At 31.7% G+C, this 13444-nt stretch overlaps 1 protein-coding gene across 3 annotated transcripts in view; it reads left to right on the top strand.

The window, feature by feature from the left end:
- LOC107446990 (zinc finger E-box-binding homeobox protein zag-1) overlaps positions 1–13444 on the top strand; it is a 525599-nt gene that overhangs the window by 309365 nt on the left and 202790 nt on the right. Inside the window, exon 1 of one of the 3 annotated variants that reach the window (XM_087165409.1) lies at positions 6446–6513. The exons of the other annotated variants lie outside the window; for them this stretch is intronic. The gene's annotated coding sequence lies outside the window, so the exon portion shown is untranslated. Of the gene's footprint in view, positions 1–6445; positions 6514–13444 lie in introns of those variants that run through there. 3 annotated transcript variants of the gene reach the window in all.

Below are 13444 nucleotides of genomic sequence, written 5' to 3'. Positions count from 1 at the left end.
TTAATGAAGAAGAAGAAAAAAAAACTCGTGTTCTTTCTTTTTAAATCAATACAAAAAATCATTGCCCAAAACATCTGTGGGGATAGTAGTTTTAGACCATGCCAACCTTCATCTATGAAAAGGTACCCCACTATAGAATCGAGTTAACATGTCTTATATACTAGTGAATTGGAATTGTATATTTGTAGTGGTAGATACGCTACACATCATTAAAACATATTTGCTTTAAATCAAATCAATGAAATGCAGTTAAACTAAATACTTCCAATTTTTGCTGTTGTGCCTTAAAGACAAACTTTGAAACTTCTAATAAAATACTCGTATTGTGTTTTGGATGTAGCGTGGCAACTATGCGTGGAGATGGCAACTAAGTTTCTCCCGTTTCTTAAAAATTATAGCATTCCACGTGTCATTTAATGTTTTGACATCTTTTAGATCATTGGAGCGAAGGTGTTTGGCTCTTCTGGACCGTTTGTTTTCGAGTTAATTTATGGAGTTAATTGGGAGAAATTAGCATTTTCGACTCCTTTCTCGGTCTGATTTTAATCAGGATGTTGCTAAAGCTGCTCGTGGCATTTGTGCTGCATAAGGAGAGCTAAAAGTACTACTCGTGATTGGCTTGTCAATCTTAAAAAAGGAAATGTTGAACTCTAAATGTACCTCGTTCTGCCCTTATAGTTGAATTAAGTGAAGAGTATTAAAGCGACCTTTTGCTCGAATGAAAATAAAATACTTCTAATTTTCTTCTCACTAATATTCACTTTAAACTATTAAAAAATTCAAAAACTTAGTTGCCAATTCGATACAATATTAAGATTTTGTTTTATAGCGTACGTTTAAAGATGCGTGGGTATGAATGTCTTTTTTCTCTGAAATCCTCCTCTTTTGTTGTGACAGTAATAAAAATGCGATGGATCACGACCTCGAAATATGTTTCGACTCGTGTCATCTTCCGCATCCCTCCTCTTCTAGGATGCTGAAAGGGAAAATGTTTCTTGATAGAAGCAGACAACACTTAAGATGATCCCTTTAACACATACACGCGCTTTCCTCCATCATAACAGCTTTTAACTCCATCTTCCAGCATCAGTGATGGAGGGATGCGGAGGATGGAATTTCTGAACCCATTCTTCTATCGACTTAATCAACTGATACGGGATGCGGATGAGCACAGGTGTGTGATGGGAAAGATTATCTCTTGGATGTGATGCTCCTTTTTAGATGATAAGTGGCAAGCAAACATAAAGATTTTCTTCTACTTTTCTGCAAGAATTGCCTTCTTCTTTTTTTATTTAAAGAAGGAAAAAGAGTTAAACCCCCTGGGAAAAAATTATCAAAGATTGATGCTTGAAGAAAATCGAAGTCAGTTTGGTACAGTATTTTCTCCGATTAAAAGTAAGTTCGTGAAGTGTTAACTCAACTCAAGAAAAGGCTCAGGAAGAAAGTAGTTGAAGTAACAAATCGAGGCTTTGTGCTTGAAAAAAGAAGGTGCAAATATGTAAAAATAAATAACCCTCGATGAAATAGTTAACACTCTTTTCTCCGATAGTAAGTTTGAATTTAATTTCGGTGGGAAAATAAGACCTAAAAATAGGTGAGATGAATAGTATAGCAAAATATTTCTGACGAAAATTATATTTAAGATCTATAAATAGAAAAAAATCACGATACTTTAAATAATTTGACTCCTTATGTCCAACATAAGAAAACTTTGCCAATCATTATTTTCTATGTTTGAAAAATTCGAGGTAAATCACGAGAAGACAATGGTCTATGCAAAAGTCTTAAGATCTACGGAAAAATCATGATACTTAAAATAATATAGACTCCTTATGCCCAACATAAGAAAATTTTGCTAATCATTATTTTTAATGTTTGGCTAGTTCGAAGTAAATCACTAGAAGACAACTATCTACGCAAAAGTCTAAAGTCTAGGGGAAAATCATGATATTTTAAATAAAATAGACTCTTTATGCCCGACATAAATTATTTGCTGATGATTCATCTTTGACTGAGAGTATGTTCAATACACAGAAAAAGAAAAAAAGATGTCCGAAGCATTTTTGCTGATATTTGAAATTTACGGACAAAGCATGATTCTTAAAATGAAACTGATGAGCAGGAGTTGATAAAAACATGATTCGAAAGATTTTTTCCCAATTTTCTCCAATCAAGAAGTTTTTAAGAAGTCCAGTCCAAATCGAGAAGTTTTGAGTAATTCACGGGGTGAAAAAAGAAAGGTACAAGGAAATTAAGTATACAAAACATTTTTTCAGAGAATTGTATTTAAATTTCATATAAGTGGCGTGATTCTAGAAATTAAATTGATGAACACAAGTTGAAAAAGCATGACTCTAAAGATTAGATTGACATTCAATATTAAATAATTTTGCTAATGATTTTCTCCAAAGTGATGTGAATCTCAAATCTGTGAATCACGAAAAGGAATTAAAGGAGGAAACGGACACATAAAAATAGTTGCTTAAATGCATAGTCTGTGGAGTTTTATATGAGTCACAGAAAATGCTTGACTTCTAGCACTGTATGAGATAAACTTTGCAAATAATGTCAAATTTTAAAATTATTAATGAATGATTTTGGCCAACTTTAAACTAAACAGTTAGCCAAATTCTAAAACTAATGTTCGTCATGAACTAAATAATGTCATTAACGATAAATAACTAATTTTAAATCTTTTGTTTCATAGAAAAACATTTTTAAAACTATATTTATACTAAACTAAGGGAATCTTTTCTTTTAATTACACTCGTTGTATAAATTGTTTTGTTTTAACATGAGCTATTTGAGTGATTTAAATTTTAATAGAAGTGTTTATATTTTGTGACTCTTTTGACTTTCTTTTTAAGAGAGAGTATGTGATATTTTAAAAGAAAATTTTCTTTTAAAGACGTACTATAAAAAGAGGAGAAAAAATGTCATTAATAACTGTAATTAGTGTTTTTTGCTCAACTGAAAAAAATAAACTGGATTAGGAGTCGTTTTTAAGTATAGGCATTACCCGTATATTTTTTAAAAAAGCACTTTTTTTTTTTTATGTTTAGATTGTTTGTGACGCTGTTAATAGCGTTTTTTGTTATTATTTTTTCTTCATTCTATTAAACAATTACGCGTAATTAAATACTGTACGTTTCTTTTAACGAAGCATAAAGTTTTATTTTAATTATTTGGAAGAATGATGTACTGAAGTACTTTTGCGAGTTTTGACAAAAAGAGTAAGTCTAAAGGATTAGAATAATTTCCAAGTCGTTTAGTAAAAAGAAGAAAATAACACATTATGTACACTTTCTTTTTTTATGCTTGGCGACAACCATTTTTTTTTCTTTTAATTTTTTATGTCGAGTATTTAAGCGTTACTTTTCTTATTCCTTATTATTTAGACATTCATATATGGATATTCAAATGTCACGAAATTTTCTTCGTTTTTGACGAAATCGTTTCTTGGTATATGCTCCGAGCAAAAATTTCATCCAAGTGAAGAAATAACTATCTTTATTTCAAATTTCGTCTGAGTAAAATAAATCTTTTGCCATTCTACTTTTTTCAAAGAAAAAATACTGGAACCTCGTAGGGTCAAATGTTTTTACCTTATCTAATAATCACTTCATCGTGGACAGCAGGTAGGTGGATCAATGTCGTCCCAAAAAACAAAACAAAAACAGAACTCAGAGATGAATGTCCAAAACGGGTCCTTCCTGATACAAGGCTAACTCCTTCTGCCACGAGTCCGGCCGGTCGGTATATTTCGTCACTTTATTTGTGATCGTCTTGTCTTCATTCTAGTTTCGTCACAAATCCCTATGATTTCGTGACGAAATGATTCTCAAAATTAACGAAATACAGCTCGTGGATTGCTGAATCCTCAAAAGTGAGAGTTTTATTTCTGAGTGTGTGTATATATATATATGTTACCATGATCGACCAAAATCAAGAGAATGTCGACTTTCACCAGTGAATGTCAACAATCACATAGTCGCTTTGGTGAATAACCGAAATATTTGTTATATCCGATTTGATATTATTATATATATTCGATATTTTAATATCTGCAGAGGATAGATTAGAAGAAACATCAGTGTTCGGAATACCGGTTAAATGCATACCGGGCAGTGGCATTTGACCTAAAAAAAAAACAGTGATGTAGGGCATACCGGGCAAGTGTATACGTCTTGAGCATGAAGATTTAATATAGACCAGGGGATATAAAAGCTTTAGAACAAGGTTTATATTGCTTCGAATTTCGATGATGGTTGTCTGCCCTTTTACCTGTCACTTTTTTTTTTTTTACGTATAATTATTTACTGTTAGTGTGGAGCTTGGATTAAAAATTACCGTTACGATGAGAATTTTCCATTTTGTTTTTTGCAGTGTTGATATGGTTTATATACACATTTTATTTTCTCATCTAAGAATTGGAAGAAAAAAATTTTTCTTTAATGTTTAAAAAGAAAATCAAAAATATTTAAATATGATAATGCCAAAACAAATTAAAGCTAAAGGCTGATGACAAAATAAAAAGTGGATATTTTTCCATTAAAATAATAAATTGAAATAATGAATCCATTCCATTAAAATAATGAATTGAATTTTAATAAATTTTAATGTTATAGTAACATCAAAAATTCGAATCAACGCTTTTCAATTTTTTATTTGTTTTTAATTGATCAAAAAAAGACGAATCTGAAACATATTTATTAGTTCTTGAAGGCTCTTTCGAATTAATTACAGAATATACTTTGATATAAATATTGTAGAAAGCATTGTGTTAAGCATTCTTTTTCAGAAATATTCTATTCTATTAAGCGTTAACCGTTTGTAGAAAACGATTGTATTAAGCATTTCTTTTTTCAAAAATATTTTCTTCCATTAAACATAATTGATTAAAGAAAAATATTGTGTTAAGCTTTTTTTTCTTCTTTTTTTTCTGAAGTATTCTATTCGATTAAGCATTAACCGTTTGAAGAATACAATTGTGTTAAGTTTTCTATTCAGAAACATTATATTCTATTAAATATAACCAGTTGTATAAAACGACTATGTAAGTCATTCCTTTTCAGAAATATTATATTCTATTTAACATAACCAGTTTAACTGACTGACTCTTATCTCTTTATGTATTTTCACGCATGAAGCACTGTGGGTATGTGCGGGGTAGACGGTGCAACTGAAGAATAAGATGAGTTTTAAAGAATATAAGAAGAATATTGGATGGAACGTTGTGAATAGGTGCAGACCTAGATTCGAAACTCCCCACCTCTCACATAAAACACACCTCAGAGGGCGTACCTGGGGAGAATAGTTGATTGCACCTGCTCTTATTGGGACTTTTTTTTTCCCTTTGTACTTTTCATCCGCCTCAATTTCTCCAGTTTCTTTCCCCGGTTTCCTTTTCCGGTTTTGTCGGGTTTATCGATGGCGTGGAAAGACATCGATTTTTTGTTTGTTTGTTCTTTTCGTCATTTTTTATTCGATAGCTGCAGTTGAATTCAACACTTTCGGAGATAGTTCTCTTTATATATGTTTATTTATTCTATTTCCACTCATTTCATTCTGTCTCTGATTGTAAGTTTATCCAACCAAATAACTTTTTTTTGTTGCAAAATTTTTTTTTATTTATTTATTTATGATTTATCTATTATACACATCTATTTCCAATAAAAGATAAATAGATTTTGTAAAACCATATGAATTTTTATTATAAAAATATTTACTATAAAACAGTAGCTAGTAACAAATGAATTGAAAAAAATTAATATATTAAAATATTGAATTAAAATTTTAGTTTAGATGTATTGAGCAGTTAGATCACTTCAGTTTTTAAAAGTCATGTCTTGTAGATTTCAAAGTTTTTTTTCTTTAAATTCGAAGTAATTTTTTAGTTAGGATTTTGTTCTGCTCTCTTCGTTACTTCGGCCATAAATGAAATGAGAATAAATAACTAAAATGTTTCATAAACTATAAAAACTTCGAAAATGGTGTATATAACCCCACTCTAAAAGCTCTTTCCTTCGCCTTTATTATTAATGCAGTAAAAATCTAGCATCGGACAAAATGTTCGAGAATTTAATTTAAAAAAATTTCAGGATATTGATCAGATTTCCTTTGAAATCAATATGTTAATTACGGTGTCATTGACGACGTAATTCTAAAATATTAGCAGAAGTTATATTTAATATTGTTTTATTACTAAAGACAAAAAATATTGAATCGTTAAAATAAGGTTTCATTTATAGATTCTAAGTGTTTTTATATTAGGTAATTTACTGCTGACATCTAAAAAATGGCATTTGCTTTTGATGATTAAAGCTACACACTTCTTAAAGTTTTTTTTCTTTCTTACTAGCTAAATCAAAATTACTGTTTTTTATATTAGACATATAAATGATTTCTTATGCTTATATATAATAGAATTTTTTTTTCTTTACAGGTAAGCTGAAATCTTTGATGCGTATTTGGAATGACATTTTCAGTATCATGTTTCCGAACTTATATTTGGTGAGCTTATAAACAGCATAACTTAATCACTTTTGAAAGTTATCCAATTATTTTAGCTTACCTAAATAAAAATAAAAGTAACTTTGTTTTATTTAGCATTTATTTAAATAGCGTTATTTATTTTAATCAATAGGGAGATTTCGCAAGTTTACGTTAGTTTCCGTACGCTCTCGTAGGTAAGATTTCAAGTCATTGTGCATGTACGCACCTCCTGTGCTCATGCGTTACTTCTGGTGAAATGCGCTTGTGCCAGTGAAAAAATATGAAATTAAAAGAGATTTTGCAAAAATCCATACGTTAAAGATGCTAACGTAGTGGAATATCATTTCAACGTTGACCACAAGATCAAAGCAATCATTTACAATGAACGTAGACTAAAGCTTTGGTGTACGATTCAAGAAGCATTCTACGTAAAACTGCGGTTCTGTGAGTGGAAAAAATTTGGTAGAGTTTGATAAATTTAGGGATAAAGAAGACAACTTATTTTTATTATTATTAATATTTAAAGAAAATAGCATTGAACTTGATTATTTGACTTTTTTTTTAACTAAATTGTGTAGTTAAAATATAAATATAATTTATAACTTTAAAAATAGTGAAAATATATCTAGTTTCGTATGGAACTAGTTAGGCAACCATAATGTTAAGCAAAAACCAATAAAATTAATATTTTTTTAATTGAATGAACCAATTGTTGTAATATCACACTATTCAATTTTAAATTTCATCAATATATTTCTTAAAATTAGCACTCCATGTCCATGTTTTTAGTTCGAAAGTAGGCTTAAACAGAAAACAATATTTAACATCTTTAAACAGTGTACTTGTAACTTTGTCTTTTTAGCGTAAATCACGCCTACATAGCGTAAAGATTCGTAGCAATTAAAATAAATCCGAGCATGCGCAGTTGCTTTCGTATGGGAGCGTACGGAAGCTAACATGAAAGTGCGAAATCTTCCTAATGTTTTACCCTTATGCGTAGAATTTTTGATTTTATTTCATATTACAAGAAGTGTTTATAAAAATTTATATTACGAGTGGGCGTTGCTTAACTGTTAGCATGTTCCAAAAGAACACTTCTGAAACTTAGTTTCATCGAACTTGTACGTAGGACTGTGCAAGAAAATTCCAAGACTCCTAAATTTTTTAAAATTTAGGATTCGGTTAAAGTTCTTTTATAAAATGCTTAGGAATTATTTGTTATCTAACTTAAATGTTCCTTCATACCTATTGCTTGACATGTTAGATTCATGCATCCCCACCCAAATTTGTATGATGGGGCGGGAATAACTCCCAGCAACAGAATAATTCCTCAATCTGTTCGAGAAAATGTTTCCAATAATATGGCAGGTATGGGCAACAGAAACTATGTATGAGCTATACATACCATCATCATCGATTAAGGTTTACGGGGAGGCTTATTGCTTGCTGAGGATAAATTCTTTTCTTCTCCTGCAGTAGGTGAGAGAGAGAGTAAAGTAAGATGATCTTTGAGGGGGCCCATCCATCAGGGGCCTGTCAAAGGGGCCCCGTGGAATGCACGTGCGTCCGATGACTGATGACTAAGGTCAAACTCACCTCTGAACCTCAGCCCAAGACATGCAGAGGGTGGAGAGAGTAAAGCGATACATAGAGAGGTATTTAATCGCCATCTTGGGTGGATATCCATATAAAAGTATGGTTCGTCAACCAAAAAGAGCCACTCCGGTTCAGTTACCTTTGAGATGGAAAAGTTATTAAGTCCCAAAGAATTTTTTTTGTCTTGCCTGTCGCCTGCAGTTGTGGGGGTGTAATGGAAGAAGAAAGCACTGTCATCGAGGCGAAATTAGTATTTTTTTTTCTTCCTTTTATCCATATCATACTGACGGATGAGGTTCACGGAGTCATCTTGTTCAGCTTTCTTATGTCATTGAAATAGCTTTTGTTTAAAAAAAGATGAGCTTTTGGCTCTTTTTTTTTTTACGCCAAGAGGAAAAACATAATTATTGTCTTATTAGATAATGTTTTATATACGTGTAAAATAAAAAGTATGCTTTTTTTTTTTCGAAGAAAAAATGCTGTGAGGCTAATGCAATGTGTTATTCATAGAAAACACATTGCATATGTTCATAGAAAGCACATTGCATAAGTTCATAGAAAGCACATTGCATAAATAAGTATAAGAAGTACATAGCATAGTAAATGAGTACAGATAGTGAATACTATACGTCAGTGTTTCCCAAACTTATGACTTTCGTGTACCCTTTCTAAATTTTTCGTAACGCTGAGTATCACTAATAAAAAAATGAATGAATTTTTTACATTAAAGAAATTGCACAAAAGTTAAAAATCACAACTGGCTGTTGACACCACTAAAAAATAGCAAAAATCTCTCTGCAAAAAATAGCCATAAAAAGATACGTAATCGTAAATTTTCATGGCTAGCTTTGTTTTTGAATAAAATTTTTGAAATTTTCGTTTATTGAAAGATATTTCTCATAAGAACGCCTACCCCTGCTAAACTGTTCCCGTACCCCTGGGGGGTACGCGTACCACACTTTGGGAAACGCTAGTATACGTAATGCGTTATATATAGCACGTAGCATCGTAAATAAGCTTTTGATCTTTTTTCTACCCCAAGAAGAAAAACACAAGTATGGTTTTACAAGATAATGTTTTATATGGATGCACGTAAAATAAAACTATACTCCATTTTTTTAAGAGTCGTTGAGCAGTCAACCCAAAGTTTTGAATTTACTGTAACTAATGTTCTACTCCTTAGCCTTATAATTTTGAACACAATCCAGAAGACAAGGGAACGCCTTGAAAACCACGAAAACCTCCCGTTCTAGTTTCGTCAAATTAAGAATTACTTCCGTAAATATGATGCGGTGTGATTGCGTTAAGGATCCCAGTTGAGAAAATAATTTCGTCATTTAATTGAGACTTCGCATTTTGTCACAAATTACACGATTTCGTGACAAAATGATTCTCATAATTAACCGGAGATGGATAGCTCAAGTTCAAGTATTCCGTCAATCAATCGTCAAAAGTGAGAGTTTAATTTCTGAGAGTGTGCAATTGCACGATGCAACGATATCCTATTACATGCAACACAAACGTTGAAAAAGTCGGATTTTGAAAGGAAAAGTATCCTGTTCGAGTATTGAAATGATGGCTAATCACTCAAGTATTCAGTATTCCGAGAATTTTTCACCCTATGTGAAGTTTTTATTCCAATGTTCCAGCAATAATTGACACACTCAATAACATCTCTCACCTAGAAAATAAATGGGAAGTAATATCGAGTTAAGGAGTAACGCTTTAATTTTGTAGCATCTTTCTGCACTCATTTCATAATTTTTAAAATAGCATCTATAAATATTTTAGTCATGAATATCGACAGTGATAATCACGGATGTGAAACAGATGCGCCTATTAGTAAGAAACATAAAAATTCAACACATTCGGTGTAATTTCTGAAATTAATCGGAATATGAATATGAAACTATTACGTATATTAGTAGAAAAAGGCGAATCAACCAAATTTAAAAACAGTTTCTGATATCAATCTGGAAAAAAATATGAAACAGATACGCATATTAGTTAAACACACGTGGCGAATTTACAAATTCATTCGGGACAAATGCTTGCGTTCTTAGGAAAATATTTTTTATTCAGCTAATAAAAACATGGAATTAGTTAAATTACGTCACAATAGTGTTAGGTTGTTGAGCGATGTTAATTCTTTTTAATAAATTGAATATTTTAAGTTTTTGTTGTTCTAATACTTTGTTATTTTCATTTGTATTTGTATTTCGTATCAGATTAAAATTACTCTTTTCTGAAATTACTATTTCTATTAAGAATGTAGCAATTTGATTGAGCATGTCATTAAGCGTTTTTCTTTTTTTCTTCTTTAGAATATTAAATTTTTTTTTAATTATTTTTTTTTAAGCTTTATTGTTCTGTTAAAACATATTTCTCAAAAAAAGCAAAATTTTCTCATATTTTTTTTCTTTGAATAATCATTGTTTACCGGAATAAAATATTAATCTATCATTCTCAAAAAATCCATTACACTAAATTTGGTGGAAATCTTTTGAAAGTTATGTCCTTTAATATAAGGAGGCATATTTACATTTATTCTATATCTGAAATCACTAGATTTTCTTTTGACTCAAACCCTACGTTGGAAATGGACAGGAGATGACTAAGGGAGAAAGAGTACTCCTCCCCAGCATCAAGGGATGGAGGAAGAAGATGAAAAGAAGGATGCTGAAGAGAAGGTCCGGTCATCCCAACAAAGAAAAAGAAGGGAGGGGTGTGTTCCTGAGAACGAAGTGCCAATCCATCACAGCCTGTCATGCCAAGCTCTGAGCTGGAAGTTATTGCTAGGTTACCGTATCCAGCTTCGGTCCGCGCGGCTGGAAACAGCGGTTAGTGCCGGGGCGCACTGAATGCGCTACATTAGCCCCTGCACACTCGCCACGGTGGTTTGATTCACTTCCCAGATTTATCCCCCCACCGGTCCTGGGAAAAAGAAAAAAAGGGGGATATATATTTCTTCTGTCTACGTCCGCTAAAACCATCAACTGCTATATTTTTGGATTATTTATTCTCTCGATTCATCCGCCCTACTCGCCAGATTTGGCTCCATGTCCCATTAGGCGAATTCGTTTCCCTTCTTTTTTTCTTTTCTTTGGGAGATGCGTCTTCGTTTTTGCCATTTACCTCTTCCATTCTTTTTGGATTCGAATTTGAATTTAATGGCTTTTTCCGATGTGCGCCTGTCTTTCGGGTTTAAGAAAAGGACTATTAATATTATCCACCTATGAATAAGGAAGATCGCTTTGTGGATGATATCAATTGTGGCGGTAAATGAAAGGTGAACATTGACTCATAAAGAGGTCGCGCTCGTTCGAAGATTTATCATTTTCATATGTATTAGATTCTTCATGTATTGTTGGGAATATATAGAAAGAAAAAAAAAACGCATTCATCTCATTTTAAATTGAATGCCGTGTTTTGATGCTCATTTAAAAGTTTTTCTTTTGATTGGCTGAAATATTACATTTGCTGAAATATTACATTTTTGCATTAAATGTCAATATTAATCATTACTACGCTATTAGAATTTTAGGTACGTGCTGAACCTTAATAAATTTGCTTTCAATATGGTTCAGGATTGAAACATATTATCGTACTACTTAAATTGAAATTTGGTTTAAGACATGTAGAATAATGTAAAAATAAGTTTAAATCAGGTGGTGCCGAAATTTACCGAGAAAAAAAAAAAACACTCAATTTTTTTTTTTTTTTTTTCTCAAGCTGTATTTAAATTCACTAAGAAAAAAAATCACTATTTTTTGGTAACGAAACACACTGAAAAATAAAATTTTTAAAATAAAAAATTCTTTTTATCAGGTGGTAACGAAATTTCCAGGAAAAAAAAATTTACTGATTTATTTGAAATTAAAACTTTTATAACTGACTGTTATTTTCTGGTCAAAGAGCTTTCTATGACACAATATGCTAAGGCCTGTTATATTAGAACAATTACTCGGAAATGACCAACCAGCACATATTTCTTCAAACTAACTACTATTACACTACGTGTTTAGAGCAACGTTTAGCATGAAGTTTTGAACTGCTGTTTTGACAATTGAAATACGTTTTCATCATCATCATAATTGGCCAGGTGCTAACAGATAGCCAGGGCCAGATGTGCTGTGCAGACAGATAACCAGGCTTCAATCAAGACCTTCCGTTGAAAATTGTCCACTTTATTGACCTGGACTGCCAGCTTATTTTTACCCCAGTCTCTAAAATCTAATTCCACAGAAACGAGCCATCATTGTTTTTTGATCTTCATCTTTTTTTACTAGTAAAAGATGCAAAAAGTTTTTTTTTCCAATTTTTTTCCGTTCATTCTGGCAATATGACCAGCCTAGTTCATCCTTTCAACTTTAATACCTTTGACTTATAACAACAGGTTCTCTAAAAATTCTGTTAAATCCTGTGTTTAAACGTCTTTGCCAAGAGGCCATTTTCTTTCGCATCCGCCTAGAATGCATTTTAGTCTTATAAAAGCTAATCATTAAATTTCCAATGAAACTTAATTCTAAATTTCACACGGTTATTGTTAGTTACGCGATTACGTTAGCTACCTTCTTAAAAGGGGGGGGGGAATGTTTCTAAAATCCTTATTTCCCAGATGATTCTCCTTTATTCGAGAGAAAAACTGGATTGTCCGCACAACGGAGAGAGAGACTAATAATAAACGTGACATAGCCTGGAGTGACAGACGATCGAGTCCTGGTCACCCCCTGTCCTCTTTTGTCACGTTCTTTTCCTCTCTCGGATGTAATAACTGCCAGTGAAGAATGCACCCCTTAGTCCCCGCGGCCACAAAGGGTTAATCTCTCGATAAAGGCATTTGATTGGCTGGGGGAGGGTGATGACTAAAAGGTCGATTATTTCTTCTTTGCTCATCACCTAACAACACACATCTTCTTTGTTTTTGCTTCCTGGGTGCATTATTGGCAAAGAATTCCTAAAAATGTTTATTTATTTGATGAAGATGGCAATACATTCATTGTTCTACCATACAATGGAGAAACTGTTATGTATTTCGAAATAATGTTATTGTAGTGTAATGAAAGTGTGAAGCAAAATGTACTAATTTGAAATTGGTTGAGATGTAAAATAATATATTGCAAATTAATATTGTAGAATGGGTAAAAACAACATTTAATAATTTTTATTGGTCAATATGTAAGAAAAAAAATTGCATTGATTTAAGTGTTAAACAAAATGTACTATTTTGTTCTGGTTAAAGTAAAAACAAGGTTTTGCCAAAAAGAAAAAAAAAGATGGTTAAGATGTAAAATAGTATATTGAAAATTAATGTTGTAGAATGTGTAAAAACAATATTTAATAATTTGTATTG

Source organism: Parasteatoda tepidariorum, chromosome 6 (assembly GCF_982258835.1).
Source record: "Parasteatoda tepidariorum strain Cologne lab strain chromosome 6, Ptep-v5.0, whole genome shotgun sequence".
Taxonomy (NCBI): domain Eukaryota; kingdom Metazoa; phylum Arthropoda; class Arachnida; order Araneae; family Theridiidae; genus Parasteatoda; species Parasteatoda tepidariorum.
The sequence above is the reverse complement of the archived record's forward strand: the minus strand, read 5'-3'. Positions and strand labels throughout refer to the sequence as shown.